At 40.5% G+C, this 14670-nt stretch overlaps 1 protein-coding gene across 3 annotated transcripts in view; it reads right to left on the bottom strand.

Annotated features, from left to right (window-relative positions):
* The window catches only part of peak1 (pseudopodium-enriched atypical kinase 1), a 104414-nt gene extending 90982 nt beyond the window's left edge, over positions 1-13432 (bottom strand). For 2 of the 3 annotated variants that reach the window (XM_079679891.1, XM_079679893.1), the window contains exon 1: positions 13232-13432. The gene's annotated coding sequence lies outside the window, so the exon portion shown is untranslated. Of the gene's footprint in view, positions 1-13216 lie in introns of all 3 variants that reach the window. The other variant, XM_079679892.1, reaches the window with a different exon arrangement.
* Positions 13433-14670: the final 1238 nt, after the last annotated feature.

Raw genomic sequence — 14670 nt, 5'->3', positions numbered from 1 at the left:
TTAACTGCTTTGGAATACTATCACTGTTTTTACACCCGTTTGACATCACTAATGGCACTATAAACAGACATTATACCACCAGCTGGGACACTTCACAGTGAAATAAGTTATATCATTAATTTCTTCAATTTCAATCTCTCTTGAGAGCTCTTTCCACCCCAAAAGACCACTTGCTTTTCCTGATGCCAATAGAGCAAACGTAGAAAGGGTTTCCTCTGATCTTTGCAGAGTCCCCATCACGTGTGGGAGCAGGTGTTCTCCTTCAGCACTCGTCAGGAAGGAGATGTACTGGCACAAGGGAGGAACATGCAAGCCAGAATAAACGCACGTGTATATTTTCATCATTTACATATTTTCTGCTTCAGAAAGGAAACTAAACACGCTTTGAACATTTTGCCGAAACTCCTCCTTAATGTGTAACAGCGCCAGAGGAGAGAGAAAAAAGTGTTTGAACAATTTGACTAAGCAATATGCTGTCCCACCACTGGGCCATATGAAATGAATTTAGTTCTGGAGCTTGTTGTGCTGGAGTGTTGTTCGCTAGCCTGATACTCAGTGTGCGCGTGCACAGCCACTGTTCCTGTCAGTCAACAGTCCGCTGGATCATAGCGCTTGTAATTACTCCTCCTCCTCCTCCTCCTCCTCCTCCTCTTCCTCCTCCCATGGCCCAGATCTACTGGCTGAATGCCAATATCTGGGCAGGACACCCACCTGCTGCCACAATGACACACTCACGCACAAGCAAGCAGTCAGTTCAAACACGGAATCCACAAACTAATCAGAATTAAAAAGTCCATGCGCTCCTTCACACCATTCTCAGACAGACGCCTCTCATTCTCCACGAACGACCGGCCAGGACCCCCGTTGGCCCACCAGCCTGATATAGCTGTGGCATTGGCCTGGTGTATGTGAGGGTCTGGAGGAATGGGTGTGTTTGTTTTCGTGCCATTTCGCTATCCATGTTATCCAGATCATGTCACGCACCAAACAACCAGCGCTTACACAAACCGGGGGGGGGGGGGTAAGTAATTGTTAAGGAGATTCGGCACGCACCAATATTGCTAATGAGATCACTGTATGGAAATATGTGTGTGTGTGTGTGTGTGTGTGTGTGTGTGTGTGTGTGTGTGTGTGTGTGTGTGTGTGTGTGTGTGTGTGTGTGTGTGTGTGTGTGTGTGTGTGTGTGTGTGTGTGTGTGTGTGTGTGAGACAGCAACAGCAGTTTGACAGGTAATTTGAGATATGCCCTCTCTCTCTCTCTCTCTCTCTCTCTCTGTGACTTGGAAATGGAGTGACTGACTGTGCACATTTAATTTGAGCAGCACCAACCGGATTATTTGCGGAAAAGAGTCCTGCTGTGTCAGGCAAGGTCAGGCAGCGGATGTTTGTTTACAAATGATGAAGCGGTTAATGCTGGGATGCTTTTTTACCATGAATGCTGTGTAATGTCTTAACCACCTTGGACATCCAAGTGAAAGACTGAAGGGGTACCGATTGTTTCTGTTTGCCAGTAAATTGACTTTGTTCTCAGTTCCTATCGAATCGAAATACAATGTTCAATGCCAAAGATGTAAATAATTATTAATCATATTACCGAGTACAAAAATGTCGATCTATAAATCAGTTCAGTTAGCCTACAATAAGGCTGCTGATAAAAGAAAGATTTAACCTGTTTTGGGCATGGGTTGTTGTTGCAGCTGAGCAGCTTGTTATGCTCACCACAGCTCCCCCGCACGCAAGGCGCTTATCTTGTCAGTTAACGCTTAATGATTGGTAAATATCGGCTATCTGTCAGAAAGAAAATCTAAATCAGCATCCCTTATCAATACTGAACACTTTGTGGTCAAAGCCGACCTGCACTATTGAGCTTGGCGCTAATTTTAAAATCTAATTCACTCAATCATGTCTGGGTTAGCACTAATTCAATATTCAATTTTCTACTAGAGTGACACGAAGTTGCCAGGTTATAAAGGGGAAACCTAACGAACTGCATCATACAGCAGTGTTTCTGAACATGTATGCAGTTCAATGAACACACTCATTGTTATTTTGTTTTTTTTAAAGTGAACATTTCAACGTTTCTAAAAAGGACAGTTATGATAGACTGCAGAGTCTAAAACATATGAAGATACAATATGAATGTTTGTCCAACATTTATCCAATAAAGATTGTTGTCACTAAATAATAAAACCTAGGAAGTCACCAAGTAATCTTACAACTAGCATAGCCATCTTCACAACAACCTTTTGCTTACAGTGTTTAGCTCTTTAACATAATGCGTGAAAAATGGCAACCACTGCAGTTTAATAGCCCCGTTTCGGTGAAAAGACGACACAAATCTTTCCAGTGAGAAAAATAATGGGCCACTGTTTTAGGAATTTCATTGAAGTGTGACACGGCCTGATCATGTAGTGTTGAGGTTGTGCAATCACCAGGTAGAATATCTACCGCGGACAGCTGTTAAACCCTTGTGTACTAATCCAGCTTTACTGTGCAGCCTAATGCAACAACACATGTCATATATTCATAATGGTACTGATAATAACTGTCTATCCTACTATGGGTTTTTGTGACCTTAAACAAGGGTTAGGCCAACGGGAATTGGGTTCATGTCATTATGTTGGCTTAATGGTTTTATGTTTTTATGGTGTGACATGGTAATATAAAAGTGATTAGATTGTAGCTGCACCTCACTGGCAGGAAGTATTTCTGTCAGCTTCTACAGTCCAAGACAGCACAATGTACCCAATCACCCAAATCAGCCAAAGCCAAGCCAAAGGGGTATTAAAGAGGTCCCTGTTTATCACTGAATTAGGACAAGGTTAGAAAGGGCCGTAAAAAATCCAAGAGTTTTACTGTAAAAACAAGCGACAAGCAGCAAAGCCTTTCTAAATGTCACATTCAGGAGAAAATAGGAGTCATGTTGACCTAGTTTCCCATTCTGAACAGAGGAGGAATGGCTTTTATACATTTGAAGTGTCAGGAAGAGTCATTCATAAGTGTGGATTTGAAGAGAAGCGCCACATCCATCTCATCTGCAATGTATGAGACCTCTATAATCCACTGGGCTTTGTCAAGATGCAGATTAGGAACCGTATTGAATATTAAGACCATACAGAATACATCTACATACCTCAAAGAAAAATCAGCAAAATCAAGCTCCAAAACTCACAGTTTATAAAGAATATCTCTTTTTGCAGATAATGTACCCGATTACATAAGGAAAAACTCAAAAAACCTACCATGTTTCATTCTGAAAAGCTTCAGATTAATGTAGGAGATAATATCGAGGCATGTAAGTGGCCCCTATCCAGCCGTGTAATCTCCAACAGCAGGCAGAGCTCAGGTTCACCGCGGTAAACAAGGTATGTCTGACAGACTTCAGCACAACACACGGAGCATTAGTTATTTTAGGATGCAGGCTGAGTCCACGAGAGTTGGTGAGGTCAAAACTTGGCCAAAAGCAAGAACCCCTCTGTGCTTTTAACACATCTGAGTAAGCCAGAATTGTGTTGCCTCCCTATAGCCACATCCAGTCAAAGAGGCTTTGTCCTAACTCAAACAAATACTTGTGTAGAGAGATCACCGCAGACACTTCAAGGGAGAATTATCCTGCTGCCATATATGGACTTCCATACACTAGAGCAGCTAGAGATCATGTAACACTGATTTTTCAACTCAAACTGCTTGAATATCTCAAAATGCAGGTAACACTTTATATTAAGGTACATTTATTCACCATGTTAATTAAAATATTAGAGACTTCACTTTAAAATAGGGAATTCTGAGTTAGAAATACCACGTTTTTTGTTATTTTGATACCATTAACACTTTTAGTTTCATGTCTTGTTACATAGGAATAGATCATATTTGTTAGGTGTTATTATGGGAGAATTACTATTCTTGTGGTACTGCTGACTTATTGGGCCCATATTGAGCAGAGCAAATTAAGACCAAAACTTAACAACTTCCTTACTTACAATAAATAAGCACTAATTAGACGGTTATTGAGGAAATCTCTTAACTAATGGCCTAGTACTTGTTTTATAATGATTAATAAAGGGCCAATACTGCTAATATTAATGTTAATTAACAACTAGTTGATGGGGAATATGTGTACCTTAATATAAAGTGTTACCAAAATGCAATATATTATCAAGTAAATTATAAGGCGCGTTCACACCAAGTACTTTTCCCACAAAGGTTCCTGAAAACTCTTTAGTTCTCATGAACTAAGTACAGATCGCGTTCAGAGCGGAAATTAGTTCCTAGGGGTGGATTCTGGGTGGATTAGGCAAATGAAGCCGCTGATGTCACTTCTTCTTCTTCTGCTTTGGGTTTACTAGCAGGCCGCAAACAACTTCACGGCGTATACTGCCGCCTAAAATCCACGGCCGGAACTCCCCGGAGTTAGGGACTGGCTTCAGTAGAAGCTGCTGGGATTCCCAGCAGCTTCTACTGAAGCCTTCCGAGTAAACGGCCAGAACGCCGACAACTCCTCATCACCACCGCTCCCATGTTTTCTTTTGTGTTGTCATAAGTTAGTCTCTCTGCGTTTCATGCTTTGGGCTAATGCTAATGCTAATAATGACAATAAAATGGCGGCTTCACAAACGTTTTTGGGAGTTTGACGGGGCGTGGTTTGCATTCCGCCCAGCCAATCAGACACAGGAACCTTTTTCTCCCAGGAAAGTCCCTGCTCTCTAGCAGGGACTTTCTCTAGAACTAATTTAGTTCCTAGGATTTTTTTGTGTGAACGCAACTAAATCGTTGTTCTCAGGAACCTTTGTGGGAAAAGTACTTGGTGTGAACGCACCTATTGATTAGGGCCAGCGTTTCCGCCAGGCGGGCGTCTTGCTCGGAACGTCCTGAACTCGAGCCGAGGGCGTCCAAAAAATAATAATAATAATAATAATAATAATAATAATAATAATAATAATTCGAGAGAAGATCGAGAGTTTTTATCGCTTGAAATGACGAAAAGGAAAAGGGACCGTGACATCCCTCTGTTGGAGGGGCAAAGGAGTCTGGTGGGATTATTTTCCAGCAAAGCGTGTCCGTGTGACGTAAAGTGTACTGCCGGCAAGCCTCGGCGGGGGGTGATAGTAGAGCACGCGCGTGAACTGCGAGTGCCGGAGCCTCGCAACGGCGAAACTGAGGCTCCGTGGTAAAATGAAGAGCCGTTTAGGAGCCGAAAGAGCCGGCTCTTCTTAGTGACTAAAAAGAGCCGGAATTCCCATCACTAATACGTAAAGAGATAGTATCTATAAGGGACGGCTCAATTTAAAATTCAAGTCACGTGACACGACGTCGCCCCCCCCCCCCCCCCTTGCTCTCGGGGTGGACGCCCTCTCAGCCCTGGTCTGGCAGAAACGCTGATTAGGGCTGCATGTTTTTGAAAAATAACAGACTTTTATTACTTTGATTGATATTGCAATTGATTCACAATATTGGAGGGATTATAATTAGTGCATTTTTATTCTAGAAACCATAGAAAGATACATGTAAGAGTATCTTTGCCGAATAAGCAGCCCCCCAATACATTTCACCTGTTCCAGATACATTATGACAGTGTTGCAAAAGTCTGCAGGGGTGCACACATGCTGGGCAAGATACAATACATGTGCTTTATTCACAGTGTTGACCGATTTGTATTTGTATGTCACAGTTATTTTCTTAACCCCATATCCATCCACGCCCAGATTTAATCACCAGAAATGCAGAACTGTGGGACTGAGCCTTGAGGCATGTTGGCCATAATGGAATTTGAAACCAGAGTCATTCGGTGATTTTGATCTCCAACCACATATTGTTAGGTCTTTATTGGCCATCTTTCATTCCTGCCTAAGGCTATAAGCTGTGTTAGTTCTCAGACTGAGGAATGAAGCTTACAGATGTCTAAAAAAAAAAGAATAATTTATTCAGGGATGGTTTTCACATTTCATGGTAATAAAGAGAGCACAGATTAATCTCCCGAGTATTCAGTGTGCAAGATTAAAGAATTTATAGCGAAGTTCCTTCAAAGACAATAATTAAATGGTAGGAAATCAGGCCACATGGAGTAAGTAGTGCATGAAGAAGTCTGTGTGTTGTTCTTGGACTTCTGAGGTCAAGTATCCACAGATTTATGAACAAAAGACTTCATTTGATATTGTGTACCCACCATACTGTGACACATGTTTTAGTGCCAAGTTGAGTTTGCACCATATATGAGATGTGATTAGCCGGATAGCCAGACTGCATGTCCATTCTCTTACCAGTCCATTAGTCCGTTTCTGTTGGGGATGATTTGATTCTTCCCAAAAAACAAAAAAACAATTAATTAATTATGTTTTAGCTGCTCTGACATTTCCGATCTACTAAAGCAGCTTTAGCCACCGGGCTGGAAGCAAGCAATAACCTTACACTAACTTTTGTATAGAGAAGTCAATGTGAAGAACATTTTTAATTCAAAGACAACACACTAGTTGAATATGGGTTACTGCAGAGCAAGGTGCAGCTGTGATAACATGGACAGAGATACAAGGCTGTGATTAATTCAATCCAAACAGATAATTAATTAATTAAACTATCAGTAAGAGGTATTGAAGACTGTGCCGGCTAAAACGTGTGGGTCGTTTAGTCACATAGATGGTAAAGAAGTAGTTGTAGTTACAATTCCTCGCTACCACTCTATGTTGGCCATCTTTTAACCATTTGTCTACTGTCACCTCACAAGAACCAGGCATTAAATCAAAGGTTTGCTGTGAAAATGTGACAAAAGTGGTTGAATATGCAGAATTTTAACTGCAGCTCATATGCACTAGTAGTGTAGTATACTACCATTTGTTTACAAACCAACACAGGGGATGCTAGCAAAGCCTCTCTCACCAAAAAGAGTGAATAACCATATTGTCATTATGCTATATACTCTACATGCGATGTAGTCTTCATGAGCAGGGATAACAATTGAGGATTTCCCTATCTTTGAACTTTTATTATATTTTGTGCTCTTTAGCAAAAATGTATACAACAAAAAAAATTCTAATTCTGCCTTGCTGCTATCACTAAAAATGTACTTCTACTCTTTAGCTTTCCAGTGAAAAGCAAGTGGAATATCTACTGAATACAGCGGGGGGGATACAGCCACAACATCACTCATTATCCCCACTCTGTTAGTAAGTGGGAGTCTGAGAAATAACAGAACATATCAAGCTTGGAATGCAACGCAGCTGGAACAGACCCTTGAAGGAATCTCCAAATGAAGCCTTTGGTTTCAGGGTCAGAGAGTGTACTCGATGCCAGAGCGTATATCCAGTGTGTGAAAATATGTGAGCAAAAAGCACACATTTGTCAAGGATCTTATCATGTATACTGTTATGAAAGGTTTGAGCAAAAAGAAATAAAGGAGTCTTCCTTTCAAATATTCAAATGAAATATGGTTTCCTAGCCAAAGTGAAAACCTGGAGGGTTTGAACATCAGGTCAGTCAACATCATCAAGAGCATTTATACTACCGGTACATGCTGCCACATTCCCATCTATTAGGCTTTCGTCTGACGGCCAAAAGCAACAACAGCGAATGTAACGTCTGCCATGACCCACATCCATCAGCCGTTAAAAAGACTTCAACGAGATATTTTAAAAGCAGGCAGACAGGTGAGAGGTCTGGAAGACATCAACAATGAAAATACCTGATATCACCACTGGCTCAGCCTTTGTTTCTTCTACACCGCAGAACAATAGTGATGGCAGGAGTAGACTATCCCACACCCTTTACGCGGTTCAAAAGGAGAATATCTGACACCATTAAATCACTGACTCCAACAGCTCCAGCCCATTACGGCGGTTTAGGATGTGCTGAATAGCTGAACTCTGGCTGCTCTGAGAGGAGGAGACGCTCTTTTAAATCACACGCTTCGGTGAAAGGACAACGTTTGACAGGTAGAGCAGCAGCAGGCAGCTTTTAGCCGGAGTTAAGTCATTAAGGTCAACACCTAAGCTAATCGTCCTCATATGTATGCATAGCGATACAGCTGTTGGTGCCTGTTAACTTTTTAATGGAAAACTGCAAAAAGTATTTGTTTTTAAATGGCAAGGATGTTAAACTAAAGCTGATGTGTCTTTTAATTATTCAACAGTTGCTTTTAATTTGCATTGTTTGTTGCATTATTACCTCACGTTATAGCTCATTAAAGTAGCTAATGTTCAAGGTCAACACTAAGCGAACAGTTTATCAGCAAAGCCTTGAGTTTCCCAGATAATCAGAAATGTTTGAAAAGCCAACATTCCTTGAAATGTGAGGTTGAAATATTTAAAATGTTTGAATGAAAGATATTAGAACGTAGGAAATAAAGCAGTTAAGATTAGTATATCTGCAAAGTATTTTCTGGATAAAAACACTTTTAATATTTTGTTGAATTATTTTGTTTCTACTTTATTAAACCACATAGAAAGAGATCCCCATAGATCAAACATAACTCAAAGTAGAACAACTGTTTTTTTAGATTAAAACCTGTAGATTACACCGTGTTGGTTAATCATGCATACTGCAAGAACACATCTTTACCAAGCTGCATGGTTGACCACATGCATACAAAGCGTCACACGGGCAGATAAACAAACGGGAGCACGGCACATGGTTGCTGGTGTTGGAGCATTGAGGATTGTCCCTGTGCTTTAGATCAAACAGGGCAGATACCTTGTGGCTCCATATAACATGACAGCGTCACTGCGATCTGCTCCTTTATCATCCACCATCGTGCAACAAGCCACATATCAGAGACCGAAACAGAAGTGACTCATAACTCTGACACTTGGCTGACCTCGCATAACACTGATGTCATGTCACACGCAACAAGTGTGAAATCAAGTGCATAGTGCGTGAGAAACATGCTAAACTAAATCTTCAACCTATCACATTGTGGAGGTGTTATTAGTCAGCTGGGTCACTTCTGGAGGACAGAGGATTACTTTAATTTCTTCTGACATCCTCCCACCTGGATGACTCGGGTGACACGCCACTGGCTTTTGGAAGGTGCAATGTTATTGCCCGATAGCTGCTAAATGTACTCGGTATATGTCACGACCTGAAGCTGACCGAATGAATTATTAAGAAATCCAAAAGAAAAGTAGGACCGGCTCTGCCTTGATGGCAGGCAAAGCTGAAGTTTTTAGACATGGCTGCCTTCCAGCCCAAACTGCACTTTATCAGACTCGTTGACCTTCTAAAACCTGGAGTGCTTTTTTAGGGAGAGACTACATTGCCAAGTCGGTGATGTCATAAAAAGGGGAACAATGTTGTTTATCACAGAGAATGTGACATTTAGAGAAACTGAAGTGCGGCTGAGCTTTGTGGAGTTGAAGACCTTACTTTGGAGATGTAAAACTATGAGTGCTATGGGGGGACTTAACGTTCTTAAGACCTTGATTCTTATTTCCAGTCTGACTAGAAATACATTTTTTAACAACCTATAATTTAGCAGGAGCAGCACTTTGAATTAGCATAACAAGCAACATGCCTGCTAATTTTGATCATTAATTCATGTGTACAGGGACAGGCTATTAGAATAAATGTGAACAGTTTCTGCCCCAGATCTTACCAAGAATATCAGTAACTAAATTATGAATGTGATACCCTATTGATATCCATAAAGATTGCATTATTCCACTTGTCTTTTCCAATGTTGCATCAGAGTACAGACCTAGTTACAGGACTGAGAGAGGATTGTGTTTACATGGGGGGATTCATTTCCTGTTCCACAAAAAAAACATATCACAAATTTAAAAAACGAGGATTACCATCTTGTCTGAGGACCACTACTGTTTCAGTGTGTGTGTGTGTGTGTGTGTGTGTGTGTGTGTGTGTGTGTGTGTGTGTGTGTGTGTGTGTGTGTGTGTGTGTGTGTGTGTGTGTGTGTGTTCGCTCCTTAACCTCTGGGTCACACCTGTTTCCTAGCTCAGGCTCAGGGCAGGGGTCAGGGGTCGTGGTGTCACATGACACATCCTCCACAGGCCTGTTTCAGATCCCACACTGGACACATGCATTCTGTCAAACAAAACATTACCTGTGATTGATGTCACTAACCTTTCCCCGAAAACAACGGTTTATTACATTCGTTTCAGCCGAACGCATTTGAAAATCTCACAGTATGCCCTCCTCTGTAAATATAAGCCTTATTACAGTTGGATTAAATCCAATTGACGTCATATATTCCCGGATTCTGGACTGTGAACATTTCTTGAAGTCTAATAAAATGCATGCTCATAAATAATTGTATCGTTCTGTCCAAAAATACTATAATGCCTTAAAAAAGCAATGCTAGTGATAAATCAATATCAATTTAAATACCAACATTAGAACAAAAGGTGTTCAATGCTTTCACAAGGCACTGGCAGAAGAGTCATTATAATATTGAATCATTCATAACTAGCTCATTAAGCTATTTAGAGTATTGGAATGTATTTGTGGTTCAGCTTTGATGAAGGAGTTTTTGCTTTATCACTCAGAACTCAAAGATTAGAATAAGTGTTATTGTTAACTGGCATTTGTGTCTTAAACATGTATGGATATGTATTTAATGAACAAACAGTGATAAGCCTCCGTTCAGCGGCTACTCATTGATCTTTCCGGGAAACAGACACTAATTCATCCAAAGTGGAAATATAAAAAAGGGATTGATTGTAAACATCTCACTGCACTGCCATTTCAGGATATGCTTCCAGTGAGCCACCAATGGCATCCACAAGAAACAATTGAAGTGGATAATATATGCCACAATTACGCAATCTAGAATACACTGTTAAAAACGTGTACAAGACAACAAAGGGGAAAGGCAGTTAAAGTACTTGTATAGCAGCTGCCTTGAAATAACAAATGTCATGAAATGTTGTGATCATTGAGGCGTATATCCTGCAGCTGTCAGACTTCATCTCTATCTGTCAAAGCCACACACGAAACATCTTCCAGCCCTCTGAGATCCAGACAGATCAAGATCACCACAAAGCCCTATCTTCCTGTTACTCCTCACAAAGAATGTCAGGTATGCTCACATTCATTCAATTCAGAAATGTAGGAAACCATGCTGCAAATATTTGTCCCACGCACTTTGGGGACAGGCATCCGCAGGACACTGGCTTATCAGAAGATCTGAATTATCTGCATATCCGCAAGCCGGTCAGCAACAAACAGGTGAAGAAGTAACAATGTCAGAGTCCTGCCTTTGTTGACACTAAAGAGTCGTAATCAAAACCAGAGCAAGTAAAAACAAGAAGTGACAATCTACAGTCCCACGTGAGCTCACAAAGAAGAGCTCGTTTATCACCAGTCCTGTGTCTGTGTTGTGAATGGGCTGAGGTTTAGAGATGCATTGTGCTTCTACTTTCACTCGCCTCAACTTGTGACACTGGAACTAAAGAATGTTTTCACTTTCACAAACACATTCTTCACATAAACACAAGGGTTTCTTGTCCCTGTCGTTGCAGAATAATACACTTTATTATGGATCTTGGCAGTAACGCCACTAGGATTTGACTGATATGGATTTTTGGAGAGGTACAGATGTTGATTTCCTGCTAAAGCTGATGTTATTTTTGCACATCTTTCCACCCACACCTGAGATGTGTGATTTAGTGTAACTAATGATGACAAGATAAGTTATGACGTGATTGATAGTTACACTATAGCACACGTGCTCTCGGCTGCTCATTGACCCTCAGCTCTCTCTGAGGTTTCACTTTTCAAACAGTTTCCCACAATCAATTATTCCTGCATTGCAAATGGCTTTGCGATAGTTAACAAAAGCCTTTGGGTTTTTGATTCTCGCACTAAACAAGTGTTTCCATGTGCAGGAAAGTTATTAATCCTCTTCTGTACAACAAAACAGAAAGGCTAATGCCGTTCTTGCATGCAGTCTGGTGCTACCTCAAAATACCAAACCAGAATACTTGTTTTTGATAATACTTAATCTTATCATCAAACTGATTACCCAATAGGATTCCTTAACATTTAGCAACTGTCCGAACCTTTACGTTTACAAAAACTCATTCAAATATAATGATGTCAGTATTAGTCACAGCCTCGATGCAAAATGTCAATTTTTTGGGTAACCAGCAATTCTGAAAAGCATTTTCCAAAGGGAATTAAACACAATTATCACACTGGTTGTGTTATTTAATTTAATAAGCTATCATTTCATTCACCTTTGATGAGCAGGGTGAGAAATAAAATGAAACATTGCCTCTGATAAAAACAATTACTAGTATTAAGCCTGGTGTATTTATGTAATACCTACTATCGCATGCCTTGCGTTGGGTAAATGGCTTGACATGGGGATAATGTGGATGATCGGGGTATTTTGTAAGAGATTCAGCCTTATGAAGCCACAGGTTAAAGGAGAATAAACTGTGCCTTTAAAATAAACATTTAACACTTATTTGTAATCAAGACGATTTGTTGTTATTAATATACAATATAACTGTAAGAGGCACTTTACAACACGTCACGTGACATACTCCAATTAAGAGATAATGTAATGAAATAAAAAAATAACCACGTTTTAATCAGTGTGTTTTTGTTGCATTTGACTTGAAGTTTTAACAGTAGTGAATGTCTGGTCTGCGGAGAGTGACAAAGATGGAAACAGAATAAAACGACCTGTTTTCTCTTTCCACTCATCTCTATGCATTTCCTCATTATATAAAAATCCGTGGCGGTGAAATGTCTCTCAAATAAAACCACGTCCCACTGTTTCCCTCTAAAACAAAATACCCGTGGTGGTCCCTTGTTCAGCGGTCAGTTAAATGCCGCCTATCCCATTTTGTAAACATTGCGAAGTTGTCTTCTGGTAGCCTACGGGCTCCTTTCCCAAAAGCAGGAGTACGCTAAACTAACTTTTGAGCAAACACAAGCAGCAGCGGCGGGGCATCCACTGTCTCCAGTATTTCAGCCCTGAAGACATGACAGCAGCAGCTAACGTTAGTTATGTTGCAATGTTACGAAGACTGCGTTAATTAGCTATCATTGAAAACCGTAAAAGGTTAGCAAAGTTCTCCGCTGTCTAGGCTACGCATCACTAAACAGCATTACAGTTCACATGTAGTGCTAAAGAGCCGTTAGCATAGTTTTAAAGCCACGACATTTCCCCTGCTGTACAAACTGGAAGTTGGCAACCGAAGGAAACTGCCGAGACTTGTGGCTGAGACACATTCAATTTTGGAAGAAAAAAAAACAAACCTTACTTAACTTTTTCCTACCTTTCAAACGCCGAATATCTCCCCGCCGATACTACCACTTCCTGGCGGCCATAAATTCCGGTTTTGACAACGTCGTCCTCGGCAGGAATAAGGAAAAATCCTTGTGTGTGCAGCTCAACTCCTTTGCCAGTGCCTCCTCTCTCTCTCTTTCTCTCTGCGTGGCTCCGGTAACAGAACAGCCGCTGCAGCTTTTTCCACCAGCACGGAGCGGGAGCGCGCACACTGGGATACTGGGCAGGCCAGGAGAACGTCGTGAACGCGCAATTTTGCAAGGCACACCAATCCTTCTGTATTTGAGAAAGTCCAGTCAAGAACTGCTTGAAAGGCATTTGCTTTTAAACATAATTCGTGTGTTTTGGGACTTTATAAGATATGCTTTTGCATTCCGATAGAATTCGAAAAAGTACCCAAAACGAATTTGGTTGATTTTAATCACCTTAATCAAATAATTGGACGTAGTAGTTTATTAGTGTATTGCAAATTACTCTTGGTAATGCGTGTTTAAGTCAGTATTCAATGTTCAGTGGTACAAAAAAGTGTTTGTAATTCACTTGAGAATCTATGATAAAATTTACAAATTTCAACAGAACAACTTTTTATTGAATATTTGTACTTTGAGGTTTTGATACTTTTACTCAAGTATGGATTAGAATACTTTTTCCTAAAGTGATGATCTTGTCTGTTTAATGTCAAGCTTAGCCTAACTTGGGCATTACTTTTCTGCTCTTCTTTGTGCTGCTGTTATATTTGTTCTTCTTTGTTCTTTCCGTCTATGCCTGGAAAGAAAAACCACATTCACTCTTGCTAAATTATGAGACCACATATCAAAGCATTGTAATTTAAAGCTGCACTAATTTGGAAAAATGTGTTTGTATGGAAAGACAGCTGCTGTGTGCCACAGTGAGTGTTACATGTTAGAGTTATTGAGAAGCGTTGAAAGCATTCACTGGGGCTTTATCATGAGCTTCTCATAAGGGAAAATTACTTTTGGAGAGGAAATCCCCTCCTCTCTTTCTGCCTTCAGGGGTTGTAGGAAATATTCTTATCATAATTAAAGCCAAGTTCACATGAAAAATAAAAGTATGGTTACGTGTAACTGTAAAGGTTTCTGTTTGCCACTTATGAAGGATCATTTTACCAACATCATGTGTAATAAACCACACATTTAATTGTGATTTAATGGTTTGCAATTCTTCTCTCAAGAGTATTTTCCTAGAATAAAAGTCCATTAAAGCAAGCAAGAGAGTGAAAGTTAAAGGCAGCAGCAACAATAGTTTATTCGAATAAGTAACACTTAAAAGCTCATGAGGAGTACCTGAAGGCAACACGCATCGGAGAAGAGGAGGAGGAGCTGAGCCGGAGCTTGACATGTGGGAATGACTCACGTTTTTTACACATTCCTAGCATTGTTTCCTCCTCCTCCTCCTCCTCCTCCTCCT

The sequence above is a fragment of the Notothenia rossii genome, assembly GCF_949606895.1.
Source record: "Notothenia rossii genome assembly, chromosome: 5".
In the NCBI taxonomy this organism is placed as follows: Eukaryota; Metazoa; Chordata; class Actinopteri; order Perciformes; family Nototheniidae; genus Notothenia; species Notothenia rossii.
Note: the sequence above shows the minus strand (reverse complement) of the source record. Positions and strands in the feature narration are given on the sequence as shown.